Source organism: Polypterus senegalus, chromosome 7 (assembly GCF_016835505.1).
Source record: "Polypterus senegalus isolate Bchr_013 chromosome 7, ASM1683550v1, whole genome shotgun sequence".
Classification (NCBI taxonomy): Eukaryota; Metazoa; Chordata; class Cladistia; order Polypteriformes; family Polypteridae; genus Polypterus; species Polypterus senegalus.
Window position 1 is genome coordinate 18,469,023 of NC_053160.1, and position 17,053 is coordinate 18,486,075.

At 38.2% G+C, this 17,053-nt stretch overlaps 1 protein-coding gene across 2 annotated transcripts in view; it reads right to left on the reverse strand.

Moving 5' to 3' along the window:
• Window positions 1–17,053, reverse strand: part of LOC120532363 (E3 ubiquitin-protein ligase RNF38-like) — a 236,923-nt gene that overhangs the window by 218,433 nt on the left and 1,437 nt on the right. The window lies entirely within an intron of this gene.

The following is a 17,053-nucleotide window of genomic DNA, read 5'->3' on the forward strand; positions in this document are numbered from 1 at the left end:
GAGTAGCGGATTTGAACATATACTCTGCTCTATGTTCATTATACTCTTAACAGTAGGCCTGGTGCTCCCGACTTGGATCCCACATGACACGCTTGTGCACTCAGCCTTTAATTTAAATGTTTGGCCAATTTTAGATGAGGCCACCTCTTCAGACAGATCTGGGCAGGCTATGCTTGACAGTCTTGAAAAGTACAGCTAAGGTGTGAACACTATCTATATAAGAATGAATTTGTTCTTCTGAACGTGTTAATTAAAATTTTATGTCTCAAAAAGTAGCAGTAGAAAAGGGGGAACAATTAAGTGATCTTTTCATCTAAATGTTAGCTACATAATACAGTTAAATTTCAAATCCACAACTCCAATTCTGGGTAACAAGGTTCCAAAGCCTATTCCAGAAACATTGGTTACGAGACAGGAGACAGCTCTAAAATGCGAGACCATCCCTTCTCTCATTCATTTGCATAACTTAAGTTGATGTCACATTACACAACTTCTAGTCAGAGGGGATGTCAAAAGTGACAACTGCAATTGTTCTCGGCGTTCAAGTCATATTACATGACTAGAAATTGCAGGGTATGTCAAATTATACATCTCCAGATCGATTTTTCAGTACAGTTTCACAAGCTCACCCCATTTTCTGACAACCAATAATATGATTTCTGAGAGTGTGTTCAGCCAGAATCTCTGCCCTTTTCTCCCCCTTTCCCATTCCAGCATCAAACATAAAACACAGTCAGACAGATGCACCTCTCCTTTTTGCGTGAATCAAAAGACCTGTATTTATCATTCCTCTATGATGCATTGTATGGACTGCACTTGTGAATAAGCGCTCCTTGGTTGTCAGCTCACATGCACAGAGAGCACACGAATACAACTTAAAATGGCATCAGAAGATTTTGTCGGTGGTAATCACAAACTGGTTGAACTGAGTTGCTAATTATGTCACACTGCACAACTGTCAGTCACGGAGTGTGTTGCAGCTGTCTCCGATGTGTTAAGATTACATAAATGAAGCCTGTGACTGACAATTGGAAAACTCATGTATTGTGGCAGGTCCTTTAATAAAGCTCTCTCAAACCATACTAGTCCAATTCTAGGTTACAGGGTGCCAAAGCCTATTCAACAGTATTGGCAGCAAGGCAGAAGTCAGCCCTGAAAGCTAGATAGACGTAGGGATGTCACGATGCCAGAATTATTGTATTTAAAACCAACAAGAAATTTCATGATACTCAGTGCCTATTCGATACCATAGCAAAAACAGAAATCCCTGTATATTTATATGTATTATTATATACATACACACATCATTAGCAACAGCAGCATGAAAATAGTAGTTTACCAATCAAGTAGTTCCCCAGCAATCATTTAAGTAAACTGGTACTGGCACTCAAGAAGTATCAAATCACAATGAAAGATTTGAATTTAATGTATGACAGACGTATGAATTCTTCTAGTGTAGTGAGTAGGCAGTTACAATCTTTGGGGGAACTTCTGCACAGGGAATCAAAGAATCATATCATCATGGACGTCCCCATTTCTCTTACCTCATGCACATCTTCTCATCTTAATAAGAATGCAAACATTATGATGCTGCTACTATTAAATTAGTGAATTCCAAAATAATTCAGAATATTTATATTTAAACAAACTCTTTAAAGTGTTTTTTGCAACAACATGGTAGTCAGAGAATACCTCTGTTACGTTTTTTAGCATTTGGTATTGAAATATTTATTATTTGCTTTATTAACTGGTTGAAAAAAAAAAAAAAAAACTTACCAAAGAGTAAAATTTAACAGAGGAGTCAATTTGATTCAAATTTCAAATGTTACAGTGCAACATGTTGTTTAAAGTGTCCTTTTTTAACATTTGTCCCAACTCCAAGGCTTCCTGTGCGATTTCAGACTTGTCAGGTTCACACTAATCCGATATTCAAGAAATCTTCAAGAAAACAGCCTTTGTTCTTCTGTTTTTTGAGCATGTGCATACGAGTTATTAGACTTTGGTACCGCTTAGTCTGTGTACAAATCCAGAATTAGAAAATTAGAGAGTCAGCTATTGTGCAGTGCCCCGGAGCAAATTTCAGGTTAAGGGCCTTGCTGAAGGGCCCAACAGAGTGGGATTCCTTTGTAACATTACACTCATGAATATTGCTTTTCACTCCAAAACCAAGTATGTGTAGATCTGCTTTCAGTATACCATTTTGTCTATATTGCTATAACTGCATCTCTGCAATTATTTTTCCTTATTACTAGAGATGTGTTTTTATGCTTTGAAGCATCAAAACTCTAAAGTTGTTGTATAAACGATTTCGGGCAGTTCATTTAGTCACCGGTATAAATAAGCCAAATAGTCGCTTCATTTGAAAGTTGACTTAATGTTTACTTGCTCTAGCAGTTGTTAGTGCTACCAGTCCTCCTACATCCCACAGTCCTATATGTGTGAACCCAACACCATGGGGGGAAAAAAATGGATGGATAGATGCTAAGAGTGATGTTTGCAGAAGCGCAATCAAAGGAGGAATGAAAAGCCTCTGCTTATTTATTGGGACATCTACAAGTTAAAAAGTTACAATTTGCATCTAGTTGGTGACGTTACATACTTCCAAAGCACGCAGGAATCGGTTTTAGAGCAAACTCCGTAATGGGTGTTTCTGCACTTTTTTTTTGGTTAAAATGATAAGCCTGATTTCAACAATCACATACTGAAACACTCATTTCCAGACAGCACTTCTGCCATTTTTCTTTGATGTGTTATTGTAGTGCAGTAGCATTTTCAAACCTAGTTTTTACTCACACTTCCAAAGTAATACGTCTACATGCAATCACTTGTCAGTTTGGTACTTCATGTAAAATAAAAAGCTAGTACCATTACGTTATCTGCAATTTGGTATCAGGAGACTATCCAGATTAAAATTCATGCAAACATGGTAAATTATGGAGAATTATTTCTGATTAATAAATACACAAATACAAATTCTGTGAAATGTAACAAAATAAAACTTGTTGCTTATTTCTTTATGTATTGATGCAGTTACTTCTTCATTTATTTATTTCAATGATGCTGCTTGCACCATGAAATAAGCCCTGAAATTACAAATGGTCCCTTTCACTCATGTGGCTCATGCACGTATTAAAAATTGCATGTGTGGTATACAAGTGTAAGAAAAAGTGCAGAATTACCATTTGAAATGGCTACTTAATTAATTAATTTTATTTTAATTTTTTCCATTTTTATTACTATTTAATTTAATATTGTTTCTTTGTATCAGTATACTGCTGCTGGATTATGTGAATTTCCCCTTGGGATTAATAAAGTATCTATTTTAATTCAAGAATCTGAATTCATCAACTGAAGTCTGCATCTGAAGGGTCTGTTGTAAATCTTACACTTGTTGGCCAATGGTTTATGTTCTATCTAAAGACAATTTACCAAATAAAAAACAGTACTCGCTAGAAGCCATACTCTAAACTTTCACAAGTGGAAATGAGTTTTCATTTTAAGGCTCATTTCATACTGTGTGTGTTGTCAATGAAATTAATAAATGAAGAGCAACAAAAAACACACACACACCACCTTGAATTATTTATACTCCCATCTCATGGTGCTAATTAATGCCACATTTCACTGTACTTTTGTTCATTTACTTGCTGTGCTACCGAAGACCGAAGGTTGAAAGTCAAGTAGTCATCATAGGCCACAGTTTATTGAGCATTAAAATTTGCAGTGCACAATCTGTGAAATGTATTTTTAATGCATGTAGCAATAAAAATGTATTGCAATTGTCATTCCAACAGATGGTACATCACAAACATTTGTAATAATTTGTAGTAGATCTATCAGACATTTGACCTTTTATTAAGGTGGATTTTGTCCAAAATATTCCTCCATAAACAACAATATGCAAACAGGCAGGGAAAGTAGCTACTAGTTAGGGTCATTATACTACACTACTGTTTGTCCTCATTTCTTTTCAATGTGAGAAAATAAGTTTCCTGAAATCCAGTTCTCTGCGGTGTGCTAGCGCCCTGCCCGGGATTTGTTTCCTGCCTTGCGCCCTGTGTTGGCTGGGATTGGCTCCAGCAGACTACCCCCCGTGACCCTATATTTAAGATATAGCGCAGGGGTGGGCAACGTCGGTCCTGAAGAGCCGCAGTGGCTGCAGGTTTTTGTTCCAACCCAGTTTCTTAATGAGAAGTCAGTTATTGCCGATGAAGCACTCATTGTTCAAGTGACATTTTGATACTTCATTGTAGTGGTCTTGCTTGTTAAGGTTCCCCAACCTTAATTTCTTATTTCAATCTTAAACAGCTGCATTCAGCATTTTAATGGCTCCTTATTAGCAATAAGATGTAAATGACAAAGCAGCAAGCAGTTCTCCATCTTGCTTGTTTCCATTTACATCTGTGTGTGTTCATCATGCACTGTTTGATTTAATAAAACACGTAATACACTGAAAATGATCCTTTTTAGGCTTCAAATCATTTTTGGAGGATATAAGAACCTTACATTGCACCGGGCAACAAGCCGTCAAATTAAATAAGGTCTGAGATTGGTTTCTAATTAAGCAGTTGGGTTGGAACAAAAACCTGCAGCCACTGCGGCTCTTCAGGACCAACGTTGCCCACCCCTGATATAGCGGGTTGGATAATGGATGGATGGATGGATGGATGGATGGATGGATGGATGGATAATCCAGTTCTGGTTCTGCTAAAGGGAGCTCTACACAGCAATATGCTTGGAAATAATGAATGAGGAGATGAATAACAAGAACAATGAGACAATGAAGAATAGCTCCATGTTTTTAACCTAAAAGGTTTTGAAATACACAAATCAACCAGGCACATCCAGGTCTATGCAAGGCTGACACAAGAAGCTTGAGCTCTACTACCGTGCCCACACAACAGTGTTTGACTTCTGAATATTCTATTAAAGACCTAAGATAGATAGATAGAGAGATAAAGAGAGACACAGACAGACAGACATTTTTTGCTTCTGTAAAACTCAGTGGGTTTTGGTATAATTGCTGTGCTGGTTCATTGTCATAAACAGATCAGAGTTTGAAATGCTAAAAAATTACAATAACTGTCACAGCCTCACTGTACACAAACAACTAAGACAGGCCACCACCTGTGCACAGTGGCTGGTCAGGAAAAAGCCGCTTCTGTTGAAACTAGCCCTGTGGAGCAACGAGAGGGAACCACGAAAACAGGCAGGATCACAATTATAAACTGTGCTCATTGGCTTAGTGGAAAGAAAAGAGGAAATGTCCAGGTTCAACACCGTGCAGACATTTCGCCTGCTTGTGTGTCACATTAAAATATATATAAATTTACATACCACCACCACCCAGATCCTACACATCCATCTGTAAAACATCCACATCATGTACTCACTGCATTCAGAATAAGCACTACCCTTGAAAGGGAGATCTGCCGCATCATATACAAACACTGGCTCAAGGCCCATATCCGATGGTTTAAAAACAGTTCATCCCCAAGCAGTACATCTCATGAACAGAATCCAGACCATTCTGGCCAATACCAATTAACAACAAAAGTTGTAAAGTATCCCCCATGATGTAGATCCCTGGCATGACTGGGTACCTCATATTAACTTATTTGTAAAAGCCAAATGCAGAAGTATTGAGCCCACAATCATCCAACATCAATTATGGTGGCTTATCCAAGTAATGCAAATGCCTCAAAACCAACTGTCGTCCCAAGTACTGTACAGTCAATTATATCATGGCTACCACTCAGCATTTGGGAAGAAGAAACCATTTAAAAAGACCAGAGACAGGTTTCCTTGAAAAAGTTTGGAAAACAACCTGAAAGACCTATGAGTAGAACCTCACTATGGTTCGAACAAGTAGACTGGAGGAGAACAGGCCAGCCCGGAGATGAAAAAAGGAAAACAGAAGGAACAACCCCATGAAGACTGCCATCGACACTACAACCCACATTTGCCCCATCTGTAATAAAAATTTGTGGTTCCAGGATTGGACTATTTAGCCATCAGAGGACACACTGTTGAATAAGAGAAGGGGATAACATCATCAGATATCATGGATTGCAAAAGGAAAGAAAAGGAAGGACATGTAGCATTCATTTTCTCTAATCTCTGTTGGATACTACTCTAAAAGATTTTTCCCCTGTACCCTTATTTTCTTACAGGACAGTAGCAGAAGATAGCAATGCTGCCTCAAGAGCTGCCATGATTGTTGCCTTGCGCTTGGTTTTACCACAACAGGCTTCAGTACTCCACAACTTTCCACTGATAAAAGTGGAATCAGAAAATGTTAACTGTTACAATATTAAAGGAAATATGTACAAGACTACAAAAACAATAATAGTTCAAAAGTATTTGTTGCATAAGACAAACAAAGCTGGAGAATGGGTCATCCATTTTACAAACTTGCTTATTAGGTGAATTCACAAATAATGTAAAAAGCACCTACTGCAATAACCACATTTGTCTGTCTGCCCGCACAAAATAAGTTGGATCCAATGGGATTCCAATTATGTAGATTGTCATACTTGTTGTTTAAGGAAAATTTGTCACTAAAGGTCAATTTTCAATTTCTTATTTACAAATCACGAAAACAGAAAGATGCACACATTTTTGAAATTTCAAAATCTCCCACTGAAAAACACTGGTGAATTTGTGAACTCCTCTATTTTAAAACGGAGAAACATTCTGTGGGACTTCAACTATAAATAGGTTTAGTGTTTCAACTTTAACTTAAGAGTGTTTACATCAACTTGAGTATGTCTGTCTGTGTGTGTGTGTGTGTGTGTGTGTGTGTGTTTTGACAGCTAACATCTAAACAGGAACACGAACAAATGTAAGCAGGGTTAGATGGCGGAGTACTGCAATACAAAAAGGGTGCAATATTATTTTTTATTTATTCAGTTCACTAAAGTTAATATTCTCTATTTATTCATCACAATACAAGGCAAATACCATCTCTTACTGTATCATAATGCAGCAGTAGCTCTCATTATATGCCAACAATCTGGCTTCTGGCTTCTCCCATCCCCTTCTCGTCTCTGCAGCTGCACTGCATCTTGCATGAACCTCACCCACAGCAGCTCACTTTGCCTGCTCCTTGAAAGTAAAACAGATGACATGGTGCTCATGTCCATAAAAGTAAAAAAATAAAAGCAACTTAACTTACTGTATGTAAAATTATATGAAAGACGGCTCAGTAAACACTTTGTCACTGTAGCATAAAGTGTCACCAAGTACCTCCATTACGTAAAAATGATTCTCACAGCTAAAGGGATATTATCTAAAAGATAATTTCTCTGAAAGCAATTAATCGTCAAATTAAAACAATGATCCACTAGTTATAATGTCTGGATGCAGCCAACAATTTTAATTTGAGACTTCATCACAGATTTTAAATCTCAATTAGGTTTAAAAAATTCAAAACTTCAACTAGCCACAGCCCCACCACATTCAACAAATAACAGCAGCACATGAATCTTTTCATCGCTTGAGTTGAAACTGGCTATCTATGAAAGCAACTGCAGGCACTTGATAATGTAATATTGTGTTAAAAACATGTTTTATGAACACTGGTAACCGTTGCAGTTATGTTCAGCTACAACTGTTAAAGTGTCACTCACTCACTCACCATTACAAAAATTTGCAATGAACAAAACTGTGATAGATACTTTAGTTACATCATCAAAGAGTTTATCTATCTAGATCTACAAAATGTAAAGTTGCTCCAATTTTCAAACCACCTCACCAAGCCTCTGAACTAATGCTGAACGATTAATTGAATATTTATGTAATTACGATAAGTCATTTCTGTAGTGAAAATATCACTGTATTAAATATATAACTGCAATTAAAATTAGGCAAGTAACTGAACTACAAATGAAAAGGCTAAGGATGGAGTCTCTGTCATGCTACCGACACTTCTAGCAAACAATTACATGATAATCGCAAGAGGCACAACAGCAGCTCAGCATCCGTCAACTCATTTATTGGAAAAGGCGGGGACAGCATGGTTATAGCCGACACCGAAACTTCTGTCTTAAAAGCAGAAGATTTGGTCCACATATGAGCGAGTAAATCTGTTGTATGGCAGTACTTTGTAAATTGTCTACCCATTTAAAGCCAAACTCAGGTATTTTGGAAATCATGTCGAGCGGAGTGGCTTCTTAGAGATGAAACACAACAAACCGGTTTCACCATTTGAAACACAATCATAAAGGGCAGTATGAATAGTGCTGTTCAGAAAAATGTGCAAGCAGCATGGCCAGGCTGAAGGCAAAATCTTAACCATCTCTAAAGCACTCATTGATTTTCAAACGTTTTGAATGCACATCACCATACAAGCTCAGGTCCCAATATCAAAAAGAAAAAAAACCAACACAGGCCATTACCCACTACCTGTGTAAAGACATGGTGCCGATAAATACTGTCCAAAAAAAGAGATTTTTGTGTACCTTATCAACAAACTTGATAAAAACTATACCAGATTCCATCCTGTATGTATTTTTCCCCAAGTCACCATCCTGGAGACATATGAGCAGTGCTGTAAACGGGTGTGGGAATAGCTGGAAGACGTCAAATTTTCCACATGCATTACCGATCTTTGGTCAAGAAGGGGCAACAGAGCCCAGCCGAACAATTCACTTCATCGACTGTGACTTTGAATTAAAGACTTGCCTTTTACAGACGTCCTAGCTTTGGCTAGCTGGTGTTCATGTGAAGATGTATTTTACTACCAACAATGCGAAAAATGATCATCCAAGTTACTGAAGTAATTGACTGCCCCAGACTTCTGTGTTTTGGACACAGTCTGCACTTTACCAATCGGTAAGTGTTCATTTTATTTCAGAAATGAATCTGGCTAGTGACACAGAGTAATGTGGAGTTAAAAAGCTTTGCCATTCTGTTATGCCTTACACTACTTATATTCACTGCATCTGGCAGACTCTTTTAGGGCGACTTAACATTGGTGCTATGTGAGTGCTATCTAGGAAAATGTTTCAAGTGTACTGGCAAACAAAAACCAGAGTTGCTAACAAACTGGATTCCTGAGCTAAGATGAGACATAAGCAGGTCCACCCCCCTCAACCCCCCTCACCTGAACTACACTACTGCCTGCCACCCCAAAGGTCTAGATTGTTGCTATATTTTTCTGAAATCAGACTTGATAATTTTATTTATGTAAAATGTGATGTTATAGGCAAAGGGCACAAGTAAGTCGACATTTCCTCTGTTTAAATATGTAGGCATCCCAGCATGCAGCATTTGGATCGGTAGAAACTAGAGCCAACACACAGCCTATATACATCAATGTTAATAAAACTAGCAAATGTTTTGGCTTTTGTAAATTTCACTTCAAATCAGGATTGGCTTGCAACTTCCTGCTTTTGACATTTTCAGAAAATGCTGTTCAATACGAGGGTCATCTTTATCATGTTGCAGGGATGTGCAAAAAAGCTGATGGGACTTTTATCCCACAAAAAGAAGGTGGCACTGAAGACAGCAGAGAGGAAATTAAAATTTACCTGAGCACGATTTGATTACAGAGTGCCCAACCAGATAGGAGATAAGGCAGAGAATGGTTGAGCACATCCAAGAGCAACAATGGCTCTGTCACAAGCCCCCTCTGATGACAGAAAGACATGGCACCTGGTTCAAACATGGCAGAACATAGAGGTCCTTGAGTCAGTGAATAAGGCACTGAAGTCACTTCAGGAATTTACAGATGCGCTGTGTGGAGAGGGCTACGTTTGTGTGCTTTATATGCAACCGGTACTTGAAAACACTTGCAACACAGGAGGAAGACAGTGATCTGACCAGCTCAATCAGAGTACGAGAGTACATGGAGAGAAAATACAAGGACCCCACAGCCCAATCTCTGCTGGAATTGCTATTTGCCTAGACCCACAATTCAAGACAATCTCACAGACACAAAAGTAATTTTGTTATTTGGAATGATTGATGGGAGAAGAGCTTCATACATAACTTAAATGTATTCAAAAATCAGGAGTGGTCTCCCCTAGACTTTGTATACTCGGATATGGGAATTGATATTTAAGGAGTAAACCGCAAGACAATGATTACATTTTAGTATTATGTTCATCAAAGAACCATCAACAACAAATCAAATTAATAAAATATTGAACAATTATAATAAATCTGTTCCTTTAAACCACAGTAAGGCATTGTGACCTCCGAATGAAAATGTCCAGCATCCAGTCATTTTTAGGTGTAGTTTGCACATTTCTCCCCATGTCTGCATGCGTCTCCTTTTCATGTACTTCAGGTTTCCTCCCAAATGTCAAAGACATGTGGTTAGTTTAAACAGAAACTCTAAAACACTAAAATATGTGCGAGTGTGGGTGTGTGCCTAAGCGTTCCCTACAATAGGTTGTGCTTGTTCCTGTCTTGTGACCAATGCTGTTAAGATAGGAACGGACACCCCGCCACCTTAAACAGAATTAAGAAGGCTAGGGGAGGAAAAAAAAAAAAAGAAATGAAAAATTGGATGAACCTTCAGAAATTATACACCATAGTAACTGGTATCTACCATTGCTTACCTATAGCACTGATTAATTCTGAGGTGATGATATAATTATTCAGGCTGCTGCGTCAAGTCACCAGAGTCTTGGTTTTAAATTTCAGCCCAATCAATGCCTGTGTGGTGTTTGCAAGTACTCCCCGTATTCCCAGTTTTTCCTCTGGATACCCCTGTTTCCTCACACTGGTTGGACCAACTGACAAATTTGTGAAACTTGTACGAGTTAAGTGTGGCTCTAATTCAGTGTGTCTTAGCGGGCATTAGCCTTGCTGAAATTGTGAAGGAAGTTTAACCGGCCATTGCCTCCAAGAACACAGCAAAGAGACAGTGGAGTGGCTTAAGAATGAAAGAGTCAATGACCTCAAAAGGTCCAGTCAAAGCTTATGAGTAAATCCAACTAGAAATATCTGGAATGTCTTAAAGAAACCCCCTCTATCAACAGTCCATTTACCAGCTGAGCTTGGACTGTTCTGTATGGAGGGGAAAAAAAAAAAAAGCCACGGAAAAGTGTTGCCAAATAACTTGGGTGCAGACCAGTCCAAAGGGAAATATGGCTGGAATTCTGGCAGAAACAGCATCCAAAAATCCTTATGAAGTATTCATTTTGTTGTTCTCTTTTTCTGTCAGATTTTCACAGAGAAATGGTATGCTAAAATGTGCATATAATGGTGAAAATCTAATGGAATTTGTGTTTAATACAAGCTGTGGTATAAAGTGTGACAATTTTAAAGGGGTGTTAGGGTATTTTGGTATGCCGTTTGTATCATTTGCTGAAAACTGTGGTTCTTGGCGAGCTAGAGCTAGGCTGAGATTTAACATGCTTCTAAAAGGAACTACCTAGGGAGAAAACCTAAAAATACATATAGAGAGAAAGTATACTTTTCTATCAATAGTGCAGTGAAATACATAGGTTCTAAATTGTATTTTTTTTTCTTATGGTATATATTTTAAGGCATAGCTGAGGGGAAAAAAAAAATTATATATATATAATATATATATATATTGTAATATAGAGACTATATATATATATATATATATATATATATATATATATATATATATATATATATATATATAAATAAAAGCAAGGAACAGGTTGAGATATGGGGGTGTGCCAAAACAGATAATTACATCATTTTTCCCTGATGCCAAAAAGTGATTTGGAATTTGATTCGAAATCAGACCATACCACCGTATTAGGAGCTCTTTTCTTTGTCAAGTCGGTCAAGGGCGCCGCTCTCGAGAACGAGGCACAAACCGGCGGTAGTACCCGCCAAACCGAAAAGGATTGGACTTGCCGCTTGGTTTGGACGGGCCAGGCCATTATGGCTTGCAACTTGGAACACTGTGGCCTCACAGTACCCCGCCCACTAGGTAGCCCAAATATTTGGCTTCCTCAACCCAAGTAACATTTCTTGGGGTTGATGCGAGCCCGCCTCTCCCAATGTCCGTAATACTGCTGTGACCTGCTGTATGTGCTCCTTCCAGGTGCTGGAATAGATGACAACGCCATCCAGATAGGCAGCACAGAACGAAGTTATGGGGCCGGAGCACTTTGTCCACCAGACGCTGAAAAGTCGCAGGCCCGTAACCCGAATGGAAGGACACGATACTGCCAGTGTCCGCTAGGAGTGCTAAACGCGTTTTTCCTTCGGACTCGCTAAAGGAACCTGCCAGTACCCCTTTGTCATGTCAAGTGTAGTCAAGAATTTGGCTGGTCCCAGTCTCTCGAGGAGGTCGCCCACGCGAGGCATGGGATAAGCATCAAATCGGAAACTTGGTTGAGCCGACGGAAGTCATTGCAAAACCTCCAACTGTGAAGATGAGTATATGTGGCTTTGACAGGCAAAAGCAAAAAAGGTCCCAACAAAACACATTTCATTTAAATAGTAATCATCATCATCAACTTGGAAAACACTGAATATTCAGATTTACTGCAAATGGTTGAATATATCTCCATAGGGCTAGATTAAATTCCCAATCAAGCCACTTTCAGTGTAGAATACATACTCATCGTGTCCACAATGCCCTCCAGTGGACCTTTTACTCACCCAAAGCACAAAACACAACACATCACATACAAAAGATGCTCAGTTTAGTTAAACGGATGGCTCTATAGGTTGTATGTGCCAGAATATACCCTACCGCAGACTGGGGTTCAGTTTAGAGCTGGTTCATATGTTACACCCATGTCATGGAAAAGGTGGGTTCAGAAATTAAATACCAGAAAAAAATTCTTAGAAACCAAATCCAAAATACTTCTAAGAAAAAAAAGGCAACATATTTGCATCATCTGAATAATTACATTCCAAATGCATTTTTCCAGGTACACATTTTTTTATTCCTATATACAAATACGGAATTTTGTTAAAAGAAACCTATGTAATTTTCCGCACCTCACATCCATAACTACCCCAGATGCAATAGTGGTTAGTCTTGATGCAGCATTTCAAGAATATATAAAAATATTTTAAAGAATGTACCCTTCAAAGATCTGAGGGAACGGCAGGATGGGGAATATTTCAATTAGCGTCACAGAAAAGAAATGGACCTTGGCCATACACCGAATACAATGTAGTTCTTTATGTGCCATGCATTCCATAATTAAACTAAAAATCTTTCATCAATCACATTTATCTTGTTTAAAAATATTCCTCAAAGCAAGATTTGATGTGCGAGCATTGCCAATTATTTCTAGCATCACTATTTGAATCAGCATATATTATTTCGGGAATACGCTAAATAACATTCTGGAGAAAAATTTTTACATACTTCTCAGATAGCCTTGCTGTTACAATCATTCCTAATCCATTAAAATATTTGGTGTATTCCTAGATTGCAGGGGGAGGAGAGTATATTTGGTGTATTCCCGGATGAGGAGGGAGAAAATGATTGCAGTAACATATTCCACACTGCAAACACACATTCCGTATGCTTAACTGAAGGAATTCCAACCCAACCTATATAACTCAATAGGAAGCAATATTCTGTATTATGGCAAATCAGCAAAAAAATTTCTTTTTGAGGAAAATGTCTAAAACTTTTCTTTTTCTTAAAAAACGTGGGAAGAATTAATTTCAGAACAAGCATGCTGGACCTGTAATTAACTCTCTTATACTATTAATTGTTCTATTACATTTAAAAAGGTTGAGTTCTTTTTCCCCCCCATTTGTGTATTATTTCTCTTTTTTTTTTTTTGGGTGGGAGTTGAATCTTGTTTTTTTTTTCCTCCAATGTATTTTTGATTTTCCCTTATTTTCAAGTATATCGCCGAATCTGTTATGTTACTATCCTGTGTTTGATTGTGTAGTATGCTGCTGTAACATTCAGCTTTTTGAAAATAAAAATTATATAGTAAATAGACATGATGGCTGAAGAATACTGTTTCAAAGTTCCAGTATAAAAAAAAAAAAAAATCACCTTTAATTGGATACTGTTTAAGAAAGCTTTTATTTGGCAACTTTTTCCATTAAATTCTATCACAAAGTGTAATTTACTTTAACTACAACCATATTTAAAGGAAAAGACAGAGACTTGAGAAGCAATCTAATAAAATGAATTAGATTGCGTATCCTTTCCTAATGTAACACACACACATGCGAAGTGACTGAAAATGGAGTCTAGTTTGCCCTGGAAGCCTGTCAGTCTGTACAGAGAGAATATGCAAATTTAGTTTAGATAACAAAGCCTAAAATGATCAAATTACTACAGCAAAATAATTCTAACTGATACCTTTAGTGCTTTGAAAATATCTTTAATGGTGCACTGTGGGCTTTGAATACACAATGGGAGGTCTGAAGCTTGAAAATACACCTTATACGAAGGACCTTAGACTCATAGTGGACTCATCACTATCTACTGAGAGTGCGTTGCTGCACCCCCTACATGACAAACCATCACAGGATCCCAAATTAGGACCCGAGCACTATCTATAGTATACAGTAATCAAGAAAGCAAATAGGATGTTATATATCTTGATGTGCTGAGTAAACGTCAAAGGAGACTATGCTTAAATTATATAACATCTCACCTGGAGTACTGTTTATATTTTCATTTAATATATTACCAAAAAAAGACATAGTGCCAGGCCGAGTACAGAAGGTATGAGTTATGAGGAGAGACTGAAGGAGTTGGATCTTTTCATCTTAAGCAAATGGAGATTAAGAGGTGGCATTATTAAAATTGTTTAAAACTATAAAGTATAGTTTATACCAAACCAAAGACAAGCAGACCTGGTAATTCTCAGTAAGTCAGATGTTGATGTAAGAATATAAGAACATCAAAAAATTGACAAATAAGAGGAAACCATTCGGTCCATCAAGCTTGTTCCTTTATCTAATAGCTAAGCTGTCCCAATACCTCATCCAGATACATACCACGGATGCATTTTGTGATGTTTTTTCCTGCTGGGTTAGGTTCTGGGGTTCCCATGATTGCATAAGAAATGAAGGTTTAGAAAATGTACAGACGTGATCTTCTTACTTAATATCGCATGTCTTTTTAGCACTGGCAGCAAAATTCTACTCCTTGAATTTACTAATCAACCACAACTGGACACTGAGATTTTCTAAAGTTTGGGAAAAAGGAGGTGAGCAGCACTCTTTGGGAGTTAGAGATCTCCCTGAACTATTTTGTTCTGTTCTGTAAACAACGGTGAGAAGTGTTTTTTGTTTTCTTCCTCACAAGTCAGAATCTGGCAGAGGTGTGCCAGGTCACACCTTTGTGCCCGAAAGCAATAGAGCTACAGCCTCTGCAGAGCCAAAAAGAGCACCAGACAACTAAAGGGTCAACACCCTAGAGAAATATTTTGGAAACCTAACCCTCTCCCCTCACCCACCACCTCATCACTATAACTTTCGTCAGCAGACAAGAGTCAAACTGCAAGGAAGGTTAATGACCCGAGGCAACTAGCAAAGCCACAAATTTGAGGAACCACTGGCAGTAAGTAAAGTGATACAGCGGACAACCAACTGGTGGGGGTGTGATACTTGGGGAGATTGCATGTTCTCCCTATATTTACATAGGTGACTAATTGTCAGGCTTACTGGCAGGGTGTGAGTTGACTTATAAATTGATCCTTGCTTTTCACATCTGCTGTGGCTGACTAAGGCTCTCTATTTCTAATACACAAGAAAAAAATAGAGGCATTGGGCAAAATATAGACTCACTAGCCAAACTACTAAGAACAACTGTACGCCCGTTTATCCATGCAATCAGCTAATCACATGGTAGCAGTGCACCTCAAAAAAAAAAAACTGCAGTTACAGGTCAGGAGCTTCAGTTAATGTTCACATCAAACACCAGAATAGGAATCAAATGTGGTCTTAGTGATTTCAATCATGGCATGACTACTGGTGCCAGCCAGGCTGGTTTAGGTATTTCTGCAACTGCTCATCTCCTGGGATTGTTACACAGAACAGTCTCTACAGTTTACTCAGAATAGTGCAAAATAATCAAAAGGCTTTCAGTGAGCAGTGGTTCTGCTGACAGAAATACCTTCTTGACAAGTCTCTTTACAACATTGATAAGCAAAAAGTTATCTTAGACTGCACAACATGATAAACCTTGAGGCAAATGGGGTACAACAGCAGAAGACCATGTCAGGTTCCACTCCAGTCAGCCAAGAACATAGTGCTAAGGCTGCATTGGGTACAAACAGGCTAACCAACACTGGACAGACAATGGCTTTAAAAGATAGGAATTAACTGGATAGAACCAACAAACTTTGTAGAGAAGAAATTTTATTATTTTTATAATGTTTGATGTGCTGCCCTTTGCGGTCACAATTGGCCCATCTTCGAATGGCTACTTCCTGCATGTCATTACACCATGTCACAAACAGATTTCATGAGCATGACAATGAATTCAGTGTTCTTCAATGGCCTTCCCAGTTACCGGATCTGAATCCAATATTATGCCTTTGGGATGTGACAGAACAGTAGAATTGCAGCATGATGTACAGCTGACAAATCCGAAGAAACTGCATGTTACGATCATGTCAATATGGCCCAGAACCTCAAAAAGAATGTTTTCAACATCTTGAGGAATCCATGCCAGGAAGACTTGAGGCTGTTTTGAGAGGAAAAGGAGGACCTACCGAGTACTAGAACAGTATTCCTAAGAATTTGCTCAGTAAGTGCATTTCTCATTTCAGATCTCCAATTACTTTTTGCATCAAAAGCTTCAGCAAAAGACTAAAATTCAAAAGACCTCTGTCTTTGGCACAAAACAAAGCTCCTGTGTAGAACAGTACCGATTGTGGGTTCAGTTACTCCATCAGAAAAGTATTTATAAAAAAAAAAAAAACTGGTCTGATAGAGCCCACACACACCCAGAATGTTTAATCAGGTAACTCAGAATGCAGTGTTTGGAAAATAAATGTTGTGGATGGCTCTCTTGACCCCAAGCACGTTATGAGACGTTTCATATGGAGATATACAACCGGTCTCGGTTTCAGACATTCCCCCAGTTAAAACTGTCTCTCCTCGTTTTACTAGCACTATG